The sequence below is a fragment of the Chrysochloris asiatica genome, unplaced genomic scaffold, assembly GCF_000296735.1.
Source record: "Chrysochloris asiatica unplaced genomic scaffold, ChrAsi1.0 scaffold00029, whole genome shotgun sequence".
NCBI lineage: Eukaryota > Metazoa > Chordata > Mammalia > Afrosoricida > Chrysochloridae > Chrysochloris > Chrysochloris asiatica.
The window spans coordinates 337888-365157 of NW_006408547.1; the positions used below are offsets into that span (position 1 = coordinate 337888).

Below are 27270 nucleotides of genomic sequence, written 5' to 3' on the forward strand. Positions count from 1 at the left end.
TTTTTTTTTTTTTTTTTTTTTTTTGCTTGAATATTGTCCTTGATGGAGAAGATAGGGCAGAAACCATTTTTTAATAAGTTTATTTTTCACTAAGCAGAAATCCATATTGAAACTCTCATTCTAGATTATGTATTTATAGGATTGCTAGATTGAACTAATTCAGTATTTTGGGGCATTATTAAATCTAGGTCATTTCATTTTGATCTTGTTTTATTTCTGTTTTGTTAATGGGCTTATACCATATTTTATTTGATTTACTCACTGTGGAATATAAGCTTAAAATGAAAACAATAGGAGTTTCTACAACACAGTTATAAGTATTTAATACCTTCCAGCATGATCTAATCCTATCTGCCTAATCCAATTTGTGGTAAAATAATTCTTTTATGTCAAGTATGGCACTAGTAGCTTACCTTCCAAAGTATGGGAGATGAAAAGACTGTTTACACTCTCCTCTCATCTGTGTTTCATTGTTAAATGCATGAAGAGACTACTGTTTTCTGGGCCACAATGGAAATATGCCAAGTAATACACAGATGTCTGGTGAGTCACTATGACAGTGGGTGAACCCAAGAAGTTAGAACAGAGACAGGATTCCAAGGCTTCTTGGGGGGTGCTTGGAAGGAAGCCCTAGCAATCTGCTTCTGAAAGATCACAGGAGTCTTTACAACACTATGGAGTACACTTCTACACTGTGTCACCTGGAGTGTCATGTGTCAGAAGTCACAGTCAGCTCAGCAGCAACTTTTTTTTAGTTGAGTAATGTTGGTTGACCATCTACCCAACTAGGTACTATGGCAAAACCAGCAGAATACAAAGATGGGATTTGGTACCCGATTGGGAGGCTGGTGTTGAGAGAGGCAAAAATAAAATAGAATAATGATAATATCACTCTATAAGAAAGCATACTTTTTAGTTCCATTTGGTCCCAAGTATTTTTAAACCCCATTGCTGGTCTTTTACCCGAACCATTAGTTACAAAGAATGGGTCCCAAACTCTCTGTGATAAGAGTAACTTTATTGTCTTTTTTGTTGTTGTTGTTGTTGTTTTGCCCCAGTTCACTGTGGACCAATATTTTTGTAAAATATAATACAAATGAATTTCTAGAAAAATTAACTGCTCCTGGGATGTTGAGGCAATGTCAAATGATATAAAAGTCCTTAAACTTTTACTTCTCACTCTGTGCTTTATTATAGTCGTATAGTTAGAATTTGCAAACTAAGAGTGGTCCACAGTACACTTTGAGAAGCATTGACTTACAGGTTTAGATTTCTAAGTGCATGAAGTTACTTTATTGATTCTTCTGTTGCTGACCTTATCCACCATCTTAGTTGCATTGTAGTGAGAGAACAAGTTTTGAATGATGCAGATTCTGCTTTAGGCCTAGTACATGAACTATTTTTGTAAAGGCATAACATGTGCTTAAGAACAAAGTGTACTTTCTACTTAATAGAAGCAGAGTTCAAAGTATTTTGCACTAAACTACATCTGTTAATTGCATTGTTGAAATCTCCATATCTTTACAAATATTCATGTGATTGATGATGTGTCAATAATTGATTGAGAGGCTATTTGGAATCTATCCTCCAGTGGTGAACTTTCTAATTTTTCCCTGTGGTTCTATCAACTTTTGTTGCTGAGAATTTGAGTATGTCATTGTTGTTAAGTGCCATGGAGTTGGTTCCAACTCATAGCAACCCTGTATAGGGTTTCTGAGGAGCAGTTGGTGAATTTGAACCACCAGCCTTGCGGTTTACACTGACCTTGAGGTCAACTGCTTATCCTATGGTGCCATACTGGGACTACAAATTCAAAGTGATTGTATCTTCCTGGTATACTGAATCATTTATTATTGCCTCCTAAAATGATTTTTGCTTTAATGTCAATGTTGTCTGATAATTATATAACTGCACCAGTTTTCTTTTGGTTAGGATCTGTCAGTTTTGTCTTTTAACTTTGAGCATTTCTGTATATTTATAATTGGCAAAGAACAAGGCACCAGGAATTGATGGAATAAAAATTGAAATCTTTCAAGAAAGAGGTGGCACAGGAGGCACTCACTCATCTCTGCCAAGAAATTTGGAAGACAAGTATCTGGCCAACTGATTGGAAGAGATCCATATTTGTGCCCATTCCAAAGAGAGGTGACCCAACAGAATGCAGATATCATCGGACAATCTCTTTGATATCCCATGAGAGTAAAATTTTGCAAAGGAAATATAGAAATGGCTACAATCATGCATTGACAGAGAACTTCCAGAGGTTAAAGCCAGATTCAGAAGATGCTGTGTTACGAGGGATATCATTGCTGATGTCCAATGGATCTAGGCTGAAAGAAGCGACTATCAGAAAGATGTTTACCTGTGCTTTATTGTCTGCGCAAAGGCTTTCCATTGTGTGGATCATGGCAAGCTCTGGACCACATTGCAAAGTATGAGTATTCCGGAACACTTAATTGTGCTCATGAGGAATCTGTATCTGGACCAAGAGGCACTCGTTCGAACAGAACATGGAAGTACTGAATGGCTTAAAATTAAAAAAGGTGTGCAACAAGGTTGTATTTTTTCACCATACTTATTCAACCTGTAGGCTGAGCAAATCTTCTGAGAATATGGGTTCTATGAAGAAAAACGTAGCATCAGGATTGGAGGAAGACTCTTTAATAACCTGTTATATGCAGATGATACAACTTTGCTTGCTGAAAGTGAAGAGGACTCAAAACATTTACTGATGAAAATCAAAGAGCACAGCCTTCAGTATGGATTCCATCTTAATGTAAAGAAAACAAAAATCCTCACCACTGTACCAATAAACAACATTCTTATCAATGAAGAAAAGATTGGATCAACTATCAACACTCATGGAAGCAGCAGTCAAGAAATCAAACAACGCATTACATTAAGCAAATCTGCTGCACAAGACCTTTTTAAAGTATTGAAAAGCAAAGATGTCAGCTTGAGGACTAAGGTGCGCCTGATCCAAGCCATGGTATTTTCAATAACCTCATATGCATACGAAAGCTAGACAGTGAATAAGGAAGACTTAGAAGAATTGATGCTCTTGAGTTATGGTGTTGGAGGAGAATATTGAAAGTGCCATGGGCTGCCAAGAGAACCAATAGATCTATTTTGGAAGAAGTGCAGCCAGAGTGCTCCTTGGAGGCCAAGATGGCCAAACTTTGTCTCTCATACTTTGGACATATGGTCAGGAGGGAAAAGTCACTGGAGAAGGATATCATGTTTGGTAAGGTGGAGGGTCAGAGAAAAAGAGGAAGACCCCCAATGAGATGGATTGGCCAAATGGCAGCATCAATGGACTCAAGCGTGGCAACAGTAGTGAGGTTGGCCCAGGATTGGGCAGTGTTTCATTCTGCTGTACATAAGGTCGCTATGGGTCAGTACCAACTTGATGGCACCTAACAACAACAACAATGTTCTAAATATGTCTCCCAGTGTTTAAAAATTTTCTCTATCCATCTCTGTCTTCTAACTGGAATACTAGTCCATTTACTTTTAATATTATTATGTTTAATTTTCCCCATCTGTTCGTGTTTCTTTCTTCCCTTTTAAAAATTTATTTGACTTTTTTAGTTGAATTATAAATCAATTTTTCATCTCCATAGTCTCAGGTTCCTCTAGTTTTTTTCTGACCACTAAAGCCATTATTATTCAATAATCTTGAATTTTGTTTCACATTTTCTCACTCTATTTGGGAACCTCTAATGTGATCTCTTTCATGGTATTTGGTAGTGGTAGCGAGGCACCATCTGGTTTTTCTGGTCTCAGAATCATAGAGACTGATGTTCGCATGTTCATGAATCCATTGGACTAATTGATTCCATACCTTAAGATTTCTTATTACGCTTCATTTTTCTTTACATGGAGAGACTAATAGCTACACCTTAGACAGTCATTCATGAGCTTTCAAGATCCCCGATACTACTCATCCAAGTAGGATGTAGAACATTGTCTTTGTGGACTATGTTTTGTTGATGGACCCCAATCTTCCCTTTACTATGGTCCTGTGCCCTAAGCCCCAATGAAGAGATTCGATAATAGTGAATTATTCTTTCCTTCCTCCATTCTTGGTAACCATCAAAGAATGTTTCTTCTAGTGTGGAAACCTTTTCTTAAGCTTTTACAATAATGGTCTCATACAATATTTGTCCTTTTGTGATTAATTACTTCCATTTAACATAATATCCTTCAGGGTCTTCCATTTTATGAGGTGTTTAGTAAATTCATTGTTATTCTTCAATGTTGCACAGTAGCCCTTTGACTCTTTTCTGTGCCTTTTTTGTTTTCTTTCTGGTCTGGAATTTTTATCACCTATAGGCTATTCCTCGTCATGCTATCCCACATGAATCTCAAGCTTTCTTCAGACTTTTTTTTTTTTCTTCTGATTGTTCTGATTGTTGTTAAATGCTGTCAAGTTGGTTCTGACCCATAGCAATCCTGTATAGGGTTTCTAATGAGCAGCTAGTGAGCTTGAACAATCAACCTTGTAGTTCAAACCAACTTTGCAGTGCAGTGCATTAACCCATAGCACCACAGGACTGTTTAGAAGTGCGTAAATATCATTTAGAAGTAAGTATCATTTGTTATTGTTGTTAAATGTCTTCAAGTTGGTTCTGACTTATAGCAAACCCTATATATGGTTTCTGAGGGGCAACTTGTGAGCTTGAATTACCAAGCCTGCAGTTGAAACTGACCTTACAGTCCAGCGCATTAATCTGTAGCACCACACCTAAATATCATTCTCCTGAATTCTTTTTCCTCAAAAATATTGTCTAGCTCTGCCTCTTGGACTTTCGGTTGAGCTACTCTTTGTTTTTCATGTGAATAGAAATTGTCTGTTGGTTTTGTGGAATTGTGGTGCTGTTGTATTTGTATTAAATTGATGAATGTATATTGGTGTATTTTTAGGCACTTACCAACTGTGTCCTGATAGGTGTGAACAAGAGATGAACTTGTGTGGTGGTCTGTGTTTGCTGTTCATGCAATTCAGGATGAAATTATCCACTGTTGGTTGTTATTGTTGATCTAGTATATAGCAGCTGGTATCGACTATCGCCTAATTGGTGGGCTTGTTGAGTGTACAGCTGTGATTGGTCTGTATGGCCTCAGTTGCTGTCTCCTGTCAGGTGATGCAAGATGAGAAAACACAACTGCAAGAGAGAAGAAAAACAAACAATATTAGCAAAAAAATAAAATAATAATGCAGAAAGGAGAAGTAAAAGAACAAAATCAAAATTAACAAACTGGATATTGCTTTCTCTCCACTAGTAAGTGAGAACCGTCTACACCACCTAATGGTCTCTTTCTGTTACAGTTATCTCAGAAAGTTCAAGATGATCCCACTGTGCCTGTCCTACAAAGATAACCAGTCCATCTTCTCTATTCCTCAGGTCCATTCAGCCACTTCTCCTAATGAGAGCGAGTCCAGGGCTAGCCAGGATCAATTCTGCAGAATTGGTGCGGGGTCCGCCCAAGTCGAGCTATTGTGGTTTGCCCCTTCCCCCATCGAAGGAGCTCTTGATCTCCTAAGAACTCCAGCTTCCTGGGAAGTGGGAACTTCCCTGGGGGTGCACACTGGTAGAGACTGGTCTCACCTCTGGTCCCCAGGGGAGTGTGGAGGACCAGAGTGGGGGAATATTGCCTCTTTGTCTCTGCAAGCCTTGAAGTCCCACACAGATACAATGACTGCAGCAGGACCCATCGGTCATCACAGCAGTCACCTCCTGTCTTACTGCATCTGGCCACCTCTCTCCCAATAAGCACTAGGTCAACCTCTATATTTCTTGATCTGAAGCTCAGACTCACAAGACTATCTTCTGCATCTGTTTCACCTGATTGTTCCATATCCTGGCCTGCAGACAGTCCAGGCAGCCTTTCTGCCTAGTCTGCCATCTCCCAATTTTAACAGTAATATTGTTCATGGCTTGAAGTTTTATTTTGTGGCACTGTACGATAAACACTGGACTGCAAGGTCAGTTTGAACTGCAGTGTAGGCGGTTCAAGCCCACTAGCCACTCAGTCCGAAATGATATGACAACACTTAACAACAACTTATCTACTTGGCATATTCTGTATCTGATCATTTAAATATTTGTGATCTAGGTAATATTTTTTTGTTGTTGTTGTTTTCTGACTTTTATTCATTTAGGAGAGTTCTGGTCACCTAGCCAGCCAAGCTAGGTCAAGTAGGTACTAGCCAAAAGTTTGGGAGTCAGGTGAGAGTAGTTACACACTTTAAAAAATTAGTCTAAAAATCATTTATATACACGTAATTCAGAGATTGTTGTTGTTGTTAAGTGCTGTCGAGTTGATTCTGACTCATAGCGACCCTGTACAGGGTTTCTGAGGCTGTAAATCTTTACGGGAGCAGAAAGCCTCATCTTTCTCCCATGAAACAGCTGGTAGTTTCGAACTGCTGACCTTAAGGTTCGCAGACCAATTCGTAGCCACTATGGTACCAGAGCAAATAGGTATAAATAAAACAGCTCCATAACCATAAAGATTTACCTCGGAAACCCTGTACAGGGTCACTATGAATCAGAACCGACTCCATGTTACTTAACAACAACATAACCATTACTCTCATTTTGCCTTCTCCAGACATAATCTCTTTTGACTCTTCTAACTTATTCTTGTTGCATTTACCTGCATATCTCTAAATAATATACTTCTTATACTATTTTTCCAATATCAGACATGATATAGTGATTGTCCACAATGAGCGAGGAGGAGTTATCTCTCCCTCCCCCTTGCCCTGCACAGCTCCACCACATAATGTGAATTGCTCCCAATAGTATTCAATGTTAAAACTATTTAGAACGTGTTTTGTTTCTCTAGTGCTGCTGTAACCAAAATCCCACAAGTAGGGAGCTTTAAAGAACAGAAACGTATTTTCTTATAGTTCATGAAGCTTGACATTGGAACTCAGAGTGTGGCGTTAGGGGATGGCCCTTCTTGGTCTGTTTCAGCGTCTAGCAGACTCCAGTCCTTACAATTCCTAGGTTTGTAGATTCATCTGCTTCCTCCTTGACTTGTCAGCATGTGTCTTCACCCTGCGTGTGTCTCTGTGTTTCTTCTGGTCTTTTTATAACTCAGAAGGGTTTTGATTTAGGATATACTGGTATGGTCACATTAACAAAACAAAGAAAACCTTATTTCCAAACAAAATTACTAACAGGTGTAAAAGGAATAGAAGTCCTGGTATGGTGCTGTAGAATAAGCACTGGACTACTAACCATAAGGTTTGTGGTTCAAATCTACCAGCCGCTCCTTGGAAACCCTATGCAGGGTTGCTATGAGTCAGAACTTACTTGATAGCACTTAATAACAACAAAAAAGGGGATAGGGTTCCCACACATATTTTAGGGGATACAATTTAATCCTTAACAGAGGTGAACCAACCCTGTAGCAATAAACTTTTGTTTTCTGCCACACCTGTTGTTTTCCTTGGAAACAATCTTTTTTGGGGGAGCGCTGGCTTAGTTTTCTATTTAATTCAATCATTCGTCACCCATATCTTATTCAAAACCCATATCTTTACGAATTAACTAAGTCTCTTCCTAGTATTTTCAGAAGCATCCAAGTTTCTATCAGTTCCATCTTCTTGGAGAAATTCTTCCTTTAACCTTTGGCCCACTATAGTCTAGACTGCTTGCTCTTCTGAGCTGGTGCCCAGCTGGAATTCTGGACTGTCTCTTCCCCTTCAGCCTGGGGACCTCCTCACCTCTTTTCTTGTGTTGGATATCCTGTGTTGGCTTTCCATGTCTTTTATTTCTGAACCTGATTTTTTGTTTGGGGGAAGGCATACCCTCCACTAGCTCTTGAGAGAGCTTCCCTTTGAAACAATTTATGTGAACCTCATCTCTCTTTTTTTCGTTATTTCAGATTTGGTTAGTCAAGAGTCAGGGTGTGTTAGAAGTTTATGGTCATGACTGGTCTCATGCTTATCTTTCAAGAACAATACTGAGGCTCTTTCCAAGGGGACATCCTAAAGTAATAGAACTTATGATGCCAATTGTAGGCGGTGGTGGTTATGTGCCATGGAGTTGATTCCGACTTATTGCGACCCTGTATAGGGTTTCCAAGGTTGTAAATCTTTACAGGAGCAGAAAGCCTCATCTTTCTCCCGTGGAACAGCTGGTAGTTTCGAATGTTGACCTTGAGGTTAGCAACCCAATTTGTAACCACTACGCTACCAGAGGTCCTTCAATTGCAGGTGACTTCATTTAATATATGCATCCCTATTTAGTGGAAAGGGTAGAGGACTTGACAATAGACGTCCACTTAAATTTCCCAGTGTCACCACTCTGTAACCAAGCGATTGAAGTCCTATAACCACTTGGGCCTCTGTTTCCTTATCCATCTCAGAAATGAGAGCTAATAGAACATGCACAGCCCACCCCACCCATCACTGAGAGGCTGGGAGGGTCAAACAGGAAAGCACTTTGTAAACTCTCCAGTGCTGCAAAAATAGTGCTTTTTAAAAAAGTGCTGGTATGTTTTAAAGGGGATAACGCCTAGGAAATTTACAACAGATAATTAGCGTCGACTTAATATGTCTCTTTTACATAGAGGGGAGCATGAATTGGTGGTCAAAACAAACTTCAGAGCCAGACTGCCCGAGTCTTGGATCAGATCACATCTCATTAGGACTTTGGACAAATGATTCCACCTCTGTGAATTCTCTAGGTGGTGCAACAGTTAAGCTGTTGCCTAGTAACCAGAAGGTTGACAATTTGAATTTACCCAGAGGCACCTCAGAAGAATGACTTGGCAGTCTAGTTCTGAAAGATCACAACCTTTGGAAAAATTATAAAGCATTGTTCTACTGTGACATACATGGGGTTCCCAGGGATTTGGATAGATTTGGTGGCAACAATTTGGTGTTTTTAGTTTTTTGTGCTGCAGTTTTTCCTTTCTGTAAAATAAGGGTTGTTGTTGGTAAGTGCCGTTGAGTTGATTCTGAATAATAGTGACCCTGCACAGGGTTTCCTAGGCTGTAAATCTTTGCTGGAGCAGAACGCCTCATCTTTCTCCTATGGAACCGCTGGTAGTTTCAAACTGCTGACCTTGAGATTGGCAGCCCGACTTGTAACCACTATGCTACCAGAGCTCCTTAATAAGGGTAGTAATGGTAATAATAGAGCCTACCCCACAAAATTATATTGAATGAGTTGCTATTTTAAAGTACTGACATATAGATGCTATATGAGTATCTGATAAATACAAATATTAATTGTCTTAACTTGTTTTAGTGGCCCAGGGTCTGAAAGCCTACACGTCTCTGGTGATTGGTTGGAATGGAAAAATTAACTAGCATTTATTAATACCTTAGAACTCTGATATAGGTGGGATTTTACTTAAATGTCATGGACTTTGCAAATTTGGCTTTTTTTAAAAATTTCCATGAGAAGCACTAGATGACTCTGGAGACAAACCTTCTAATAGATTGTCTGACACCAGGGTGTTAGAAACAGCTGTCTTAGAAAAATCTCACTTACTGTTTCCTTCAGAAATCAGAGTGAAAATTATTTTTCTTAAGCTGATGAACCAATACTGTATTTTGGTACAAATTATGTATGTGTTATATATATTTTTTTGCAAAGTGCACAACCCCCTCATTCATTAACTTCCTGTGTATGCCATGTGCATTATATGCATGTACGTGTTGCCAGGCATGTTATATGTGACAATATGGTAGTGTTTATTTATTTTTTTAATGTTTTATTGTGAATTATGTGATAGCGTACATGGGAGAACATTAGTTTTACATTCATCCTATTGTATATCGTTTCATTGCTATGGTGACAATCCCCTCCATACATCATCAACCATCCAAAGGATATATAAGCCTGCCCCCTGGTCGTCAGCACACAGCCCCTCTCACTCTCTGGATCTAAAGTCCCCAATCGCTCCATCTCTCCACTTCATCATCATGGTCTCTGCCTCCATCTCAGGCATCAGTGCTTCTCTGGGTAGGGTCCCGCTCTCCACTCGTCTCCCTTGATGGTCCCAGGGACCTCCGTTCCTAGACTGAAAAGTTAATCACTCCCCTCCTTGCCACAAAATGTCTACCTTTACATTTCCAACCCTCACAAGCAGTCCTGATAACAATTATTCACTATTGTATCACAAGAGAGCTGTCCACATTTCATTTCATCAGCCCCGCCTAGACAGATTGTATACTATTTAGTGGAGATTCTACCTTCCGTCACACCCTCTGAATCTAGCTTGCCTCTTGAAAACTTGTAAGCCAGTCACTTCTTGCCTTTGTAGCACCCCCATTTTGGGTAGCCAATGTGCAAGTTGCCCATCCCTGTCTACTCTGTGTATGGAGGGGGTGGGAGTGATCCTTGCTATAAGGATTTGTTCCCTCTTTTGAGCTACTGCATCCATAGGTGTAGGTCAAGTTCATCAAATTATATCAGATTATTCTTTTTTTCCTTTTCTTTCTTCTTCTGGTTGAGCTCTGATCATCCAGTCATTGAAGCCAGGTCAAGTGCGTATTATCTTCAAGTGCAGAGTATTTGATCTGTTCAACGTAGAAACAGACCGATTTGAGGGCACTTCACAACAAGAGGCAGAAACAGTAAGAAACAGGCAGAGGACAGCAAGCAGCAGCAGACTAGGTGCTAGGGCCCTCCAGGAGCAGTCAGAGTAAGTGGGGGTTGGGCTGAGTCCTGGCCCTGCTGAGGACCACTTAGTGCTCCTCCACTCTGGAGGGTTGTGCTCAGAAGAAGGGATGGAAGAAACCACCTGGTCCAATGGGGATTAGAACTCTTTCCCCAACTACTTGCTCTTTGTGGCAGAGGATTCAGGGGTGCCAGGAGAACCATCCTGTCACAGCTCCCCTCCAACCATGCAAAGCAAGAGGAATCCATGTTTGCCTCCTAAGCAGCAGCCAATGCATCTTTAGAAGCCTCATGAGCTCACCCCCACTCGGCCAAGTTCTTTAAATGCTTAGTCCATATTGATACTTCCGTAGTCCATATTGATATTGGAGGACAAATGAGGCAAAAGGAAGGTCAGTGTTGTGGAGGAGGGAATGATTAGAAGCAATGGGAGGAAGCAAGGAAGTGCTATGGTGCCCCCAAAGTGTGCTACCCAAATAGTAATCTATAAAAGGACTCCTATAGTTAATGATGGAGTCCTGGTGTGGCGCTGTGGGTTAATGCGCCAGAATAAAAAGCTGTTTGAACTGCAAGGTTGGCGCTTTAAGCTCACCAGCTGCTCCTTGGAAACCCTATACAGGTTTGCTATGGGTCAGAACCAACTCGATGGTACTTCATAACAACAACATAGCTAATGTTTGGAGTGCTGGTGTGGCGCTGTGGGATAATGCACTAGACTACAAGGTCGATTTGAACAACAAAGTCACTGGTTTGAACTAACCAGCTGGTCCTTGGAAACCCTATACAGGGTCGCTATGGGTTGGAATCGACTCACCAGCACTTTACAACAACAGTAGTTAATGTTTGGTCTCCTGGTGTGGTACTGTGTGATCAGCACTGAACTTTGAACCACAAGGTCGGCAGCTCAAACCCAGCAGCTAGAACCAATTCCATGGCACTTAACAACAACAGTGCAGTTAATGTTAGTCTTGGGGTGGCCCAAACATTTTAGCACTGGATGACTAATCAAAGGTTGGTAATTTGAGGCCACCCAGAGGCAGCTTGGAAGAAAGATCTATGGATCTACTTCTAAAAGGTCACAGCCATGAAAACCCCATGGAGCACAGTTCTTCTCTGTCCACATGGTGTTGACATGACTCAGAATCAACTCAATAACAGCTTATGTGTTATTTTGGTTTTTGTTAGTTTATTTTGGGAACTACTATTATATTCTGCCACAACAGTAAGACAAAAAGATTGAAGTTGTCAAGGACTTCATTCTTCTTGGATCGACTATCAACACTAACAGAAGCAGCAGTCAAGAAATCAAACGATGTATTGCATTAGGCAAATTTGCTGCACAAGACCTTTTGAAAGTGTTGAAGAGCAAAGATGTCAGCTTGAGGACTAAGGTGCGCCTGACCCAAGCCATGGTATTTTCAATAACCTCATAGGCATGCGAAAGCTGGACAGTGAATTAGGAAGACCATAGAAGAATGGATGCTTTTGAGTTATGGTGTTGGAGGGGAATACTGAAAATGCCATGAGTTGCCAAAAGAACCAATAGATCTATTTTGGAAGAAGTGCAGCCATAGTGCTCGTTAGAGGCCAAGATGACCAAACTTCGTGTCTCATACTTTGAACATATTGTCAGGAGGGAACAGTCGCTGGGGAAGGATATCTGTTTGGTAAGGTGGAGGGTCAGAGAAAAAGAGGAAGACGCCCAACGAGATGGATCGGTCAAGTGGCAGCATCCATGGACTCAAGCGTGGCAATAGTAGTGAGGGTGGCTCAGGATTGGGCAGTGTTTCGTTCTGCTGTGCATAAGGTCACTATGGGTCAGTACCGACTTGATGGCACCTAACAACAACAACATCAGATTCTGCAAACTCATTATTTGCAATTATGAGTTGTTCATTAAGAAACACTAAATAGCAATTAAGGATTTTGGTTTGTCATAATTTTTTTTTTTTCATAAATGTTTTATTGTGAATTATGTGATAGTTTACTTGGGAGAACATTAGTTTTACATTCATTCTATCGTATATCGTCTCATTGCCATGGTTACAGTCCCCTCCATGCAATCCTTCCCCCGTACCCCCCAGGTCTTCTGCATACAGTCGCTCTCCCTCTCTGGATCTAGTCTCCAGCTGCTCCATCACTCCATGTCATCATCTCTGGCTCCATTTCAGGCATCACTGCTTCTCTGGGTAGGGTCCCACTCTCTGCTCTTCTCCCTTGATGGTCCTAGGGACCTCCACTCCTAGACTGAAAAGTTAATCACTCCCCAACTTGCTATAAAACATCTACCTTTACATTTCCAACCCTCACAGTCAGTCCTGATAACAATTATTGACTATTGTATCACAAGAGACCCGTCTGCATTTCATTGCATCAGCCCCGCCTAGTCAGATTGAATACTACTCACTGGATATTCTACCTTCTTCCAGGCCTTCTGGATCTAGGTTCTCTTGAAAGCTTGTAAGCCAGTCACTTCTTGCCTTTGTAGCCCCCCACCCCCCATTTTGGGTAGCCAATATCCAAGTTGCCCATCCCTGTCTACTCTGTGTGTGGAGGGGGTGGGAATGATTCTTGCTGTAAGGACTTGTTCCCTCTTTTGAGCTACTGCTTCCATAGGTGTAGGTCAAGTTCATCAAATTGTATGAGAATACTTTTTTTTTTTTTCCCTCTTCTTTTTACTTCTGGTTGAGCTCTGATCATCCAATCACTGAAGCCAGGATAAATGGGTATTATCTGCAAGTGGGGGTGTTCTTATGCATATGCCCTCTCTTCTTATCAGCTGGATGCTTCACTCTCCACTCTAGTCCTCTGTGGCTATGTCACTGACTCTGGGCCCAAGAGTCCCCAGGTCTTGCCACACTGCTGGCAAGTTATAGTTTATTGAACGTTGTAGTTCATTGCTGTTTTTCCCTCACTTCCCCTTATCGGTGTTGAGCGTGGTCACCAATCACAACGTGTATTCCCATTGAGTCTTAGTCTTGGAAGGGGGTTTGCCCTGAGGGGACCCGACCACTTGCCTTGATGTTTCCTTGGCAAGTAAGTTGCTTGTTCTTGTAGTAACAGTCGGTCTGCCAGGCCTCCATCTGCAGCCATAGCTGCTCCCAGGATGGTCGAGCCTCATCTGGCCAGCAGTCCACCAGTCAGTCTCCTTTTCTCACCATCCCTGCCCAGCCTCTCCTCCCAGCAAGCACTCCATCCACTTCTCTAACCTTTCTTCTGAAGTTCAAGATGCCAGAGTTTTCATCTCTGTTTTATTTTGTCTCTAGTATATTTTATTTTGTCTCTATGTTGTAGAGGGTCCATGTAGTGTAGATACCTAATCCACCATCTTTGTGGAAATCTGTCTTTTGATTTCTTGACTACTGCTTCTATAAGTGTTGATTCTGAGTCAAAGCAAAATGCAGCCTTTGACCACTTTAATCTTTTCTCTGTTTATCATGAAGTTATTTATTGGTCCAACGGTGAGGATTTGTGTTTTCTTTACATCAAGATGTAATCCATATTGAAGGCTGTTGTCTTTCCTCTTCGTCAGTAAGTATTTTAAGTGCTCTTCATGTCCAGCAGGAATGTTGTGTCATTTGCGTATTGCCAGTTATTGAGTTTTCCTCCAATCCTAATACCACATTCTTCTTAATATAATCCAGTTTCACAGATTATTTGCTCATCATTCAGATTGTATAAGTATGGTGAAAGGCTACAATCCTAATGCACACCCTTTCCTGATTTTAAGCTATTCAGTATCCCTTTTTTCTCTTCTATTGACTGCCTCATGGTATTTGTTCAGGTTCCTCATGGGTGCAATTTAGTGTTCTGGAATACCCACTCCTGACAATGTTATCCATAGTTTGTCATGATGCACATAGTCAAAAGCCTTACCATACTCAATAAAACACAAGTAATCATCTTTCTAGGAGTCCTGGTATGGCACTGTGGGTTAATGCGCTGGACTGCAAGTTCAGTTTGAGCTGCAAGGTCGGTGGTTCAAGCTCGCCAGCCACTCCTTTGAAAGCCTATTCAGGGACACTATTGGTCAGAACCCAATCAGTGGCACTTAGCAACAAGAACAACAGTCATTTTTCTGGTATTCTCTGTTTTCAGCCACAATTCATCTGACATCATCAGTGATATCCCTCATTCCATATCCTCTTCTGAATCCAGCTTGAATTTATGACAGCTCTCTGTCCATGTACCTTTTGAACCATTTTTTAATTATCTTCAATTTTTTTCTTGCATGTGACATTAATGATGCTTTTTAATGGTTTCCACACTCCATTGTGCCACCTCTCTGTGGAATGGGCACAAATGTGGGTCTCTTCCATTAAGATGACAAGGTTGCTCTTTTTCCAGATTTCTTGGCATAGCTGAGTAAGTGCTGCTTCAGTTAGATGAAATATTTCAATTTATATTTTTTCATTTCTGTAGCCTTGTTTTTCACCAATGCCTTCAGCACAACTGGGACTTCTTCCTTATATGCTACATCTTAAAATGGTTGAACATTTCTTTTGGTACAGTGACTCTGTGTATTTTATCTTCTTTTGATGCTTTCTTCATCTTTTAATATTTTGCCTAGAGAATCATTCATTATTGCAAATTGAGGCTTGGATTTTTTTCTCTAGTTCTTTCTGCTTGAAAAATGTTGAGTGTGGTCTTTGCACATTTCATTATAATATTTGACTTTGTCTTCTTGAATTGTCCTTTGAAATTTTCTGCTCATCTCTTTTACTTACTCGTTTCTTCCATACACCAAGAATAAGGAATGTTAGGGGGAAATATGAAGGCAAGAATTAACCCAAGTTATGCATAGCCTGCCTTTATCATAAAGATTATCACCCATTTCAAATCTGTTTTTGTAATTTTCCCGTTTTAATAGCAATTGTGCTAGCCACGCATTGATCAGAAAACATCCAAAAGCTAGCAATTGGATCCTGACCTTTAGCAAAGTCTAGTGGTTATGAATTGGGCTGTGAACCACAAGGTCAACAGTTAGAAACTACCAGCTGCTATGCAGGAGAAAGATGAGGCTTTCTGCTCCGGTAAAGATTTACAGCCTCAGAAACACTGTACAAGGTCGCTATGAGTCGGAACCGACTCCACGGCACATAACCACCACCACCAATCTTAACTGTAATTTAAGAAGCTGCATTCTCAGACAAATTCTTGGTTTGCTTCAGGTAAGTAGACCAAAAAGATCCCCCAGATATCTGTTAGAAGAGTTCACAGATTAGTTAGAGGGAGATGCTGGCTAGAAATGAAAAGGGTTTCCCAAAGACTGTTCAAGTTTGTACAGTGAAGGTTCACAACCCCAGTGAGTTCTTAGCGTCTCTTCTCAGAAGAGCAAAGCTAGGGTTCAGCACCAGTAGGCATCCCACTAAGCATATCAAACCCAGTGTCTAGCTCACCTTTACCACTGGAGTGGGAGGGAGGCCGATAGTCTGAAATAACTGGTGTGGGTTTTCCAGGAGTATCAGGAACTTCTCTTTCATGGAGTTGTAGATTGATGGATTCATAGGAGAAGGAAGAGTAGAGAGTTAAAACTAGTACAAAAATATGTGACAACAAAGCATCCCTTCCATGACACTCTCCACTTTTCTTCTGGGTTCAATAATCCATTGCAATGTCCACACAGAACTCAGAGACAATACTCACATTTATGGATTTTTTAGGGAAATTAACAGGTTACAATATAGAATCAGAAAGTGCTCCAGGTAAGTTGTTGCATTCAGCCACTGATGAATGTCCACAGGACACACTACTCCATGAAAAGCCTCAGCCTCCAGGCACTCTAGCTCCCTGTGTCAGGAAACTTAGCTCTCCGACTTAAGTTACTGGAAACACCCCACCATACAAGCAAGCTTCCTGCCCAAAGTTACTCAGCTTTTCTTGCTCAGAGGGCTGGGAAGCCCACTGCTCTGTCTCAAGCTCTGCTGCTTTTCTCTGTTACTACTGCTCCTCTGTCATTTCTCTGGTGTCACAGCTTTCTGTCTCTAGGTCGAGGAGTTTCAATGCACAAAGATATCAGGGTCCAAAGGACACTCTCTATCCCTGACGGTTCATCTTTGATGGTAGTGAGATTTCCCTTTTCTGCTTCGAAGATAGTTCATTTTATCCCCATGCTAGAATCTCAATTTTTATTATTACAATGAACTTTGCTGACATCTGAATCCCATCATCTAATCAGTATCTTCTACTTTCTCTTTTCAGTAGGGCATAAATGTTTGGAGAGAATTTTCAAAGCTGATGGTTAGAAGAGACATTAGATCATTTACTCCACTATAATCAAATGGAAAACTCACTCTGAAGAGACCATCATAGTCTAGAAAGCTTAATGTTATTATGAGAAGCCCAAGTTTAGAGTTGAGAAATGAGAGAGTCAGGGGAAGCCAGAGCAAGGCACTGGCTAGAGCAGCCCTGGGTTCTTGGACTGGGAGCCAGGATTAGACTTTTACATCTTTCCCTGGAAACATGCTATATGTATCAGCTTTGAGAGCCAGAGAAGGGACAGGCATTAATATACCTCTTTCTGGATCTCAGCGGGAGGACCAGGGTCTCCTTGAATGTCTGTACATTTCTGAGCAGAAGACAACTTCCCACAATCATTCTTTTCTGCCTCTGCCCTTCCTGAAAAGACCAGGTCTAAGAGTTGGCCAAGGTGTTGAAGTAGTCTAAGAAAAGTGATTCTAGAAAACATGTATTAACAGTTACTGTGTGCCAGCACTGTTTCTATGTGTTTTACATGAAGAACTCATGTAATACAGCAGTTCTATGAAGGAAGTGCTATTATTATCCACACCTGACAGATAAGGAAACTAAAATTCAGAGAGCTTCAGAAACATGCCCAAGGTTGCATAACTTAGTCAGGAAGCCAGGTAGTGCAGAGCCATACAAAGGCTGCTGAAGTTTCATTTGTCCAAGTATCCCAGAAGGTCCATCCTCCATTCCAGGTGAGTTAGATACAGTAGTAGAGATTGGCTTGATACACATAAAATATTTACAGAACTGACCCAACAGAATTTAACAATAATACTGGTATATGTATGTTGTTGTTGTTATGTGCCGTGGAGTCGGTTCCGACTCATAGCGACCCTGTACAGGGTTTCCAAGGCAGTAAATCTTTACGGGAGCAGAAAGCCTCATCTTTTTCCCGCGAAACAGCTGGTAGTTTCAAACTGCTGACCTTAAGGTTCGTAGCCCGATTCATAACCACTACGCTACCAGAGCTCCTTGGTATATGTGTATGGTATATGTAAATATATGGATAGAGATATGATAACTGTTATTGTTAAGTGTCTTTGAGTCAACTCTGACTCAAAGTGATTCTCTATAGGGTTTCCAAGGCTTTAAGTCTTTGCAGAGCAGATAGCCTCATCTTTCTCCCTTGGAGTTGCTGGTTAGCTAGAACCGCTGATCTTGTGATTTGCAGTCTGGCACTCATCCTACAGAGCCACCACATTCCCCAACTCTTATTAGCTCAACTATTATTTTCAATATTAATAGAAGCACTGTGTTGTGGAAATTATAGTGCCTTTGTATTTTGTATTTGATATTTGACATGATACTTTATTTTTTACCTCACTGAAGGTATGTGGACTTTGGGGTGCATTTTAATCTCTTTTAGAGACAAAATGAAACAAAGAGCTAAGGTCATAATTTGGACAATCTGAATGCCTAAACACATGTGCTTGAATTTCTGTTACATTTTAGATTTGGGATCTTGCACTGTTTTCAGATTTGGAATTTTATTATAGAAATGTAGCTGTATTGACAAGAAACTAACTCTAACCTGTCTCTTTGAGAGGATGTACAAGAGTTCTGTTGGAACAAAGATAATCATGGCAATTACAGCATATTTCAATCAACTTCCCTAGTTCAGAGCTGAAACTATTGCCTGTTTGTTGTTTGATTTTAGTAAGAATCATGTCTTTGTTGTACTTGAACATGTAAAAATGTCCAGTATTTTTCCAGTGTGTATGTGTTTTTACAAAGTTGAGAAGTAATTTTTATTGCAGACAATTTCATATACAATGTTAGTAAAAATGATTTCTCTTTACTCCCATGATGCAGTCAAATTCCTGTGTTATAGAAATGTTCCGGAAACTCTCTGCACATTTTGATGTTATTCTCTTTTTTTGTCCCTGGGGATTCACTTTGACTAGATTTTCTATTTTAACCCATGCTTCTTCTCGTTCTTTCATTTTTAGCTTCTTTCAGCTTCTCGTCTTTGAACTGCTACGTGCAGTCGCCAATGCTCTCGGTGAAGAGCTTTAGTGTGCTGTAGAGCAGGCTGTGTATTGTCTTGTTCCAGTGGATCTCTGAGTTGTGGTACAAGGACGGGAACATGATGGGCAGGCACTTGGCAGCATTGTCACTGAGCAAGCCCACGATGTCCTCATTATTCCAATAGTAGAGAACCCATTCTGCCACCTGGAAATGTGTGTGGGCAGGACACACACGTGGCCAGCTGCCTAAAGAGAGGCTCCATCACCTTCACTAATTCCGAGGGCTTGATCACATCTACGATTTCCTCCAGTTCGTTGAGGAACGTGACCTCTTTTGGGCTATGAGTCTTTGGCCAGTATTTGGGAAATGCCATCACCACTGGTTCTGTGAAGGTGCTGTCCTTTCCCAAAAACTGCATGACACAACATGCCAGCTGTGGGTGGTAGACACTCAGAGATAGCACCACCTTCAGTAGGAAAATCTTGTGCTCTTCTCTTTTCAGTGGTAAGGCAAATCCATTCATTATACTTCCCAATGTTTCCAGTCATTCTGCTAGGCCATTGTGATTCTCTGTTTCATAAATAAACCTACAAAATATATTATTTATCTGTTTTCTGATATATGGTCTTAAGTTTTAGAATTTTCTATAGATTCTTTGGAGTGTGATTTTTAAAAGATCTTTCTGTCAAGGGTCTTTGCTGTCAAAGAGCTCTAAAAGCTACAATACAAACTTCTGATCAATACATTTCTTCACGTTGTTGTTGTGAAGTGCCATCGAGTCAGTTATAACCCATAGTGACCCTGTATAGGGTTTCCAAGGAGCAGCTGGTGAGCTTGAACCGCCAGTCTTGCTGTTCAAACAGCTTTTTGCAGTCTGGTGTATTAACCTACAGTGCCACATTAGGTTGTAAATCTAACAACTCTAAAAATCTTAAGAAAAATTCACAAACAAGCTGTAGATGAGGCCAGGTTGCTCTAACATGAGCTCGTCTTCCTCTGGATTAAATTCCACTCCCGTAGGATCCAGGAAGGTGGTAATGTTCGAAACATGTTAACTGTAAACATATGGACTACTGCGTAAATGGGTCTGTAATCACATTTCGATTATGTGTGATATGTTCTGCCATTTCACTTAAAGCAGCTCATTTAACTTCCTTCCACTTGAAGTCGCTGAGTGGATTGGAAACAAAGTCGAAGAAGACACAACACTGATGAAGTTTCTGGACAAAAAGCTCTTGATCTGCAGGAGCAGCATCTTTTTAAAGATAGTCATTGTTGGAATTCTCTATTACTGCTGGTGTTAAACCTGATGGCATTCTGTTGCTTGTCTCTCTTCACTCTGGGCTGAGGAACTGACGCTTTTACTTTGCTAGTTATTACAGATCGCACAGAAGCTTGACTGTTTTTCCAGCTGGTAATTTCTTGATGTGTGGCCGCGGTGGTGGCGTCTCTCCCTATGTATGTGTGTTTTAAACAACACTCTACACTTGAGCTCTTGGAGGAAAGGACCTATTTTGACAGCTCCCCTTAGTCCTTGTATCACCAAGCTCTTTGTCTGCCAATATGTTCCACATGATTTTGTGGACATGTGTAATGCGCCTGTGCAACTTGCAAACACCCATACATTATTACAATAATAATTGGGTTTTGATGCAACTGGAACTCAGTACTACCAAGCTGCCAGCGTTTCCTTTTGGCTACCAGTACTAGGCAGGAAAATTATAGTCTAACTGTCTTCCTGTTTATTGATAAACAAAGTGTCCAGCCCAGCATTGGAGCCTGATTAACAGTTTGCACCCTTTGTGAAAGGATAAACAGAACCCTACTGTTTTCTGTGTTTGACTGCAATTTGCATCTTTAAAGAGGTTTGACTGCCCTGAGATACATTTTCAACTTCTGGATATTCATGGATATGTTACATGTCAGCTTAGTGTTTTCTTCTCCTTCATCTTGAAACAATATTTGCCAGAGTAGCTCTCTTCCCATCTGACCTAGCATATGTTTCCTGATAGTCACCTGTCTGCAGGAGGAAGATAGAGGAGGAGCAAGAGAAGAAATACAAGTATATCTGTGTTTCACCATGCTCCAGTTTTACATTCCCAGAAGACCCTTTATTGCTGACTCCACTCCATTTTTGAAGAGGGAGTGAAGCAAGAATGAAAGACCAAATACAAAAGAGAATTTCCTTTCCACTCTGTCTTGCTAACAGGATCATTTTTTGTCCCCTTCCCAATTCCTTTACCTTCAGCCACCCACCGCTCTCTGACCCTACTAAAAAGTACTCCTCAATATTAGCTTTCTACCTATTGTTGGTATAGTATTCTAACTGTACAGTTTATTCTAATCTCATTAAGTTCCTAAACTATGTGGTAACAGACCAAATAGTCTAATCCCCCTATAATTATTTTAAATTGAAAAGAAAAAAAAAAGATCATTTTAACTTGAATTTACATGATATAAAAAGGATCATTAGTATGTTTAGACATGCATTAACTTGTTTAAAATAAACTTTCCCCATAATTGTTACTGTACATAGATAACATTTATTCTGAATTAGAGAAATGTATGATTGGACCCATGAAACTACAGCTCCCCCATTGCACAGTTTTCTTTTGTAACTTCAAAATAAATATTAGATAATTTTTGGAGGTTGGAGGGTGGTTAAGTGTTGCTAGGTATAAATTGTACTTCAGCAATTTTATTAATGCCAATATGGATTAAATTAGATTTTACAGCTGTAATAGAAGTCTGTTTGGTGCCTAACAATTGGGATTTTTAAATCCTGTAAAACATAATCCTATTATAAAACAGGCAGCTGAATTAACATTATCCAGGAAGGGACTCTTCATGGATTAGCATTTTGACAATAGCAAAGAAAATAATCTAATTCTATAAGGATGTAACATGCTTTTCTCAAAAGTAAGAACAGCAAACTGGGGAGAGAGAGCAAAATAAATGACCAAAAATGTTGTTACATTAGACTGTTTAGTTTGTTTCAATGGGAAGGACAATGGAGGATGGGTAACTAAAGCTGAGGATAGCCTTGTCTACAATACCAGCAAATGCTCTGGTGTTGGGAATGTGGCTTGTTAACTTACCTTCATTTGTACATAGTCATTTGTATTTTTAATTCTTTACTCCTGGTTTCCTTGTATGGTCATTGAGAGTTACAGGGAACCAGTTTATGAATCAACACCCAATGTGATGGGGTGCAGAAATGTCTGCTACTTCCTGTGAAATCAATAACTCTTTTTCAGTTACTATGTGATTCTTAAATCTGAGACCATTAGAACTGGGAAAGGCCTTGAAAATGATTTCATTTCATTTTATAGTCCTCTTCTAAGTTTTACTTTAAAGGCTTCAGAAACATGGCTCTCTCTCTCTCATGCACAACAGTATGTGGGTGGCCTTTTTATTTTTAAAGAAGAACCATCCTTAAATCTTAGCAATTGGTTATTGCTTGCTGGTGAAGGTTATTATTAGAGCTATGCAGGATTTGCCAATTTTCATTTACATGGGTATCATCTTAGCGGATAATCACATGGGTATCAATCACTGGCATATCGTTGTGTAAGATAATTGCATGGGCATCAATCACTAGTGTATTTGGAACAGTCATCACGTGGGCATCAATTTCATCTATGGAGAGGAAGGAACATAATTGGATTCAAAGAAGGGTGTGTCTTCATGGCAGATAATCACATGGGTATCAATCACATCGGTATCCAGGTAGATAATCTTGTGCATATCCACCACATGTACTAATCGGGATAATTAAGTGTATATCAATCACTTCCTCACCCTGGTTTTCTGGTGCAGATTTACCTGTGTGGCATTTGTGCCATGTTCTCACTTAGGTTGAAGAAGAGGGTGAGTTGCCCGTGTGCACACTGAGTCAGGTAATATGAGTAGGCTCTTAGGAAGCAATGCCGTTCAAACTCCATTATTTGAGATCTGTTCTTTTGTTTGCTTCCATAAAGATTACCAAAAGCAAAAACCAAACCAAAACACCAAACCCACTGCCATCGAGTTGATTCTTACTCACTGTGACCCTGTAGAGAATTTCCAAGACTGACTATCTTTACGGGAGCAGACAACCTCATCTTTCTCCCACAGAGTGGCTGGTGTGCCTTAGAAACTCTATGGAGCAGTTCTACTGTGACCTAAAGGGCTGAAAACCACTGGACTGCAACAGGTTTAGTTTGGGGCTTATTCTTTAGTTTTATGGTCTTGTCTCCTGCTAAAATACCTCTAGGAAGAGTATTTTTCAAGACTGTGAATGAGTGTTAAAGACATTTGTGGGCTACATTCATCTGTGAAGCCCTAATTTTATTCTCATCCCTGTGGTCTGATTGTAACTTCAGCCCTGCCTTCTGGAGCGGAGTGTGTGGCACATAGGTAAGCAATCATCGAGTTAACATTCTTCTACTGGCCACAGTAATTGACTCAGGCCAGAACAGGTGACATCGACTCAGTTCTGACTCATAGCATCTTTGTATAGGGTTTCTGAGGAGTGGCTGGTGAGTTTGAACCACCAGCATTGCAGTTCAAACTGACCTTGTAGTGCAATGCATATCTTATAGCACCACACCAGGACTCCATAACAACAACAACAACAAAGAACATGTGACATTAGCCAGTCCAATCTGCATGAACCTCAGGACTAGCATGGGAACATCAAGAAAATAAGCTCTTTCTCACTGGATTTTATCTGGAAGGATATGAGTTTGGCATTGCTGCAGTCATTGTGCCTGGGAGAGCCCACCACATGGAGCCTTAAAATGAAAGGACTGAGGTGGAGAGAACCTCAGCCCTTAATTGAGCCCTGACTTCATCAGGGCCTGAAGCACAATCCCTGGCCTCAGTGACACTCATAAAATCCAGAAAGACCATCTTGGCCATCTGGAATTGGTTTTCTGCCGCTTGCTGTAACTGATAGAGCCACAAGTGATATGATGAGTTTATCAATCCTGTACCAAAAACAAGGTTTAACTCTGAGCAGGCCCTGAAAGAGAAGGTGAGTTCTGGTAGAGGAAGTGAGGGCAGAAGAGGTATGCTGAATTTAAGAATCATCATTACCACTCCAGTCTCTGCCTGGAGCCACACTTGCTGCAGAAGGCCACTCTGACCAAGGCCCCTGCCTCAGTCATGGGAAAGGACCTCAGTCTCCTGGCATCCCGTGGCTGAATTCAAGCTGTAAGGAAATTTATTCAAGAACTTTACAGGCTTGCCGAGTGGTTCCCCTTTTTCCTTGCCTACTCGTTTTTTTTTGTTTTAAGTTTTTATTGTGAACTGAGTGATAGTTTACATGGGAGAACATCGGTTTTACACTTAAAACACTCATCATTTCATTTCAATGATTACAGTCTCCTCTGTGTGTCATCATTCACCACCGTTTTTGCTTCTGTTCCCTCTGTTGTTTTGTTTTTTCTTAGGGTGGAGCAGGGGTATACACAAAAACACTCAAGAATATATAATCACTTAAACAGCCAAAGGGCACATTCTGCAAGCCTGCCTCCTGGCCTCCAGCACCTGGCCACCAGCACACAGTCCGTCTTTCTCCATGGGTCTTGAGTCCTCCATTGCTGTCTTTTTCCCAGTTCTCATCTCTGCCTCCTCCTCTGGTGCCGCTGCTTCTCTGAATAGGACCCCACATTCTGCTTGTGCTCTTCTCCCTTGACGGTCCTAGGGACCTCTGTTCCTGGACTGTAAGATTAACTACTCCCCGCTTTGTGTTATAAAACTTCTACCTTTATATTTGTGACAGTTGCAATTAGCTATGATAATACTTACTCACTATTGAATCATAAGTCTTACCCCATCTCTTTTTACCAGACCTGTCTAGACAAAACTATTCTGTGGGGACTCTACCTTCCCCGATACACTCTGAAACTAAACTCCCTCTTTTTTTTTTTAATTTAAATTGGGAAAAATTTAATTAATAAGCATCAAATGCACTTTTCACTGATAACTGCAATACTGACAATTGAAACATTTTACAAATTCTTCTCATAAAAGTTTAGTGATTCTCTTTTCCTGGGAAACGTGGAAACCTAATTATAAGGCAGTCCCTGTCACTACGATTTAGTTACTGCTAATCTGGTAGCGTAGTGGTTACGAATCGGGCTGCGAACCGGAAGGTCAGCAGTTCGAAACTACCAGCTGCTCTGTGGGAGAAAGATGAGGCGATCTGCTCCCGTAAAGATTTACAGCCTCGGAAACCCTATTCAGGGTCGCTATGGGTCGAAACCGACTCGACGGCACCTAACAACAACAACAATATCTAAACAAGGAGCTCTGGTAGCATAGTGGTTACAAATCGGGCTGCTAATGTCATGGTCAGCAGTTTGAAACTACCAGCTGTTCCGTGGGAGAAAGATGAGACTTTCTGCTCCCATAAAGAGTTACAGCCTCGGAAACACTGTGCAGGGTCGCTATGAGGCAGAACCAACTCCACAGCACATAACAACAACAAATAGTAGTGTAGTGGTTACGAATCAGGCTGCTAACCTCACAGTCAGCAGTTTGAAACAACCAGCTGTTCTGCGGGAGAAAGATGAGGCTTTCTGCGCCCGTAAAGATTTACAGCCTTGGAAACCCTGTATGACTCAGAATCGACTCCACGGCACATAACAACAACAATATCTAAACAGGCATTCACATTCCACATCTACAACTGGTAGATTGTGAACCTCTTTTATCTCAGAGTTTTGGCAGAAACTTAATGAGATAATTTAAAAGAATGTCAAATTTCTAAAGTGTAAACTCAGACAACTCTACACTGGTAGCATTTTTTTGCTTCAAGTGTACCTGGTTTGTGTACACAGACAACTTTTCTTGTCTAATTCCATAGAAAAACTTCTGCAGTTAAGACTTGTGTTTTCTTTACTATGCCTGGGTTGTTTTTAGAAAGATTACAAACTCTGTGGTTAGCTTCCCACAGGTGATAAAAATCTATCAAAATCATCATATTGTAATTTAGAAGAAAAAAAGCTGTTTTTCTAAAGGCTGCAGGAACAAGAAAGAAACAGCACATTTTATCTGCATAACCATGAACAATTAAAACTGGTCACACTGCAGGGAAACCCAGTGAAGTATTGAAAAGTTCTATAAAAATGAACAGACAATACATGTTTACTTCCATTGCTCCAATGTCAATTGTTAAATCTGCATGAGGATGGTGCTATAGCAGTTTGTTGGTCCGATTTAAGAGTTCAAGGGCCTTTTTGTGAGTTTGGCCCATCGATGTCCATATTTGAGATAAATTCCGTTCAAAAGACAGAAATTAGGGCAAAGACTCCATACAACAATGCACAAGGATATGCTTCTAGAAGTTGTTGTCCTTCCATGGCTAATGCAGAAATAAATTTTTGGAAGCAGAAAAATACCATCCAATAATTCCAGCAGTGAGAATGATTCCTACCATTCCTTGCAGAGAAAATATTACGGCAAAGCTGGGAAGCAAGATCATGGGAGGAAGACAATATCCAAGGACACTTGCTACACAACCAAATGAAACACCTGTCATGCTCATTAAGTTTAATAAACAAAATATTCCTAGACATCCAATTGCACTGATCCCGTATACATAGCCAAACTGGATTTTGCCAGCCAATAACAAAGTGGCTCCAAAGGCAAGACAAAAAACCATTGGTCCAGCCAGATTGGTCTCATTCATGATGCTGCCATCTGCTACTTTTAATGGATGCAATACTGTAAGGTTTTTTGCCAGATGTGGTCAAAATTGATACCTAACTCTTCTAATAAATGTGGTTCATCTTCAAAGTTGTTTCCAAAGAATGACTGAGGTATAGTTGGAGGGTAGGCTGGAGGTGGCTGAAAAATCTGCCCAGGGTGTGACTGCAGTGGCGGTATCATATCTAGAGGGACAAATCGGCCTTGATGCAGGTAGTGATAGCCACCATACTGTTACATGATCCTCCACTTCCACCATAATCATACGACTGCTGAGAGTGGTCATTGATGCTGTAACTTGTCAGGTAGAAATCTGTGCTGAGATTATCAAAGCCTGCCATTGTAAATGATCAAGCGCTGCGGCAGTGGTATCGGCAGTAGCTCTGGTACTAACAATTCCAAAGACCCACAAAATTCAGTTTTGGGCCCTTCACTATCCCTATTGCTGCATGTCACAGGGCCAAAGAACTACTTCCCTAAACTCCCTCATGAAATAGTCATTTCATGCCTTTATATCCCCCCTTCATTTTAGGTAGCCAGTGTCTAAGTTGCCGGTCCTTAGCAACCCTGTATACAGAGGAGCTAGGATTAATACTTGATTTGAAGACTCCTTCCCTCTCAGTTGGTATTTTAACCTACTACACCCATAAATAAGGATCTCTGATAGCCTTTGTTGTTGTTGTTGTCAGGTGCCATCGAGTCGGAACCG

At 40.7% G+C, this 27270-nt stretch overlaps 1 protein-coding gene and 2 pseudogenes across 1 annotated transcript in view; 1 reads left to right on the forward strand and 2 right to left on the reverse strand.

The window, feature by feature from the left end:
• CLYBL (citrate lyase beta like) overlaps nt 1-27270 on the forward strand; it is a 173247-nt gene that overhangs the window by 21410 nt on the left and 124567 nt on the right. The gene's annotated exons all lie outside the window — the stretch shown is intronic.
• LOC102815801 lies at nt 18674-22810 on the reverse strand (annotated as a pseudogene).
• LOC102824423 lies at nt 26138-26902 on the reverse strand (annotated as a pseudogene).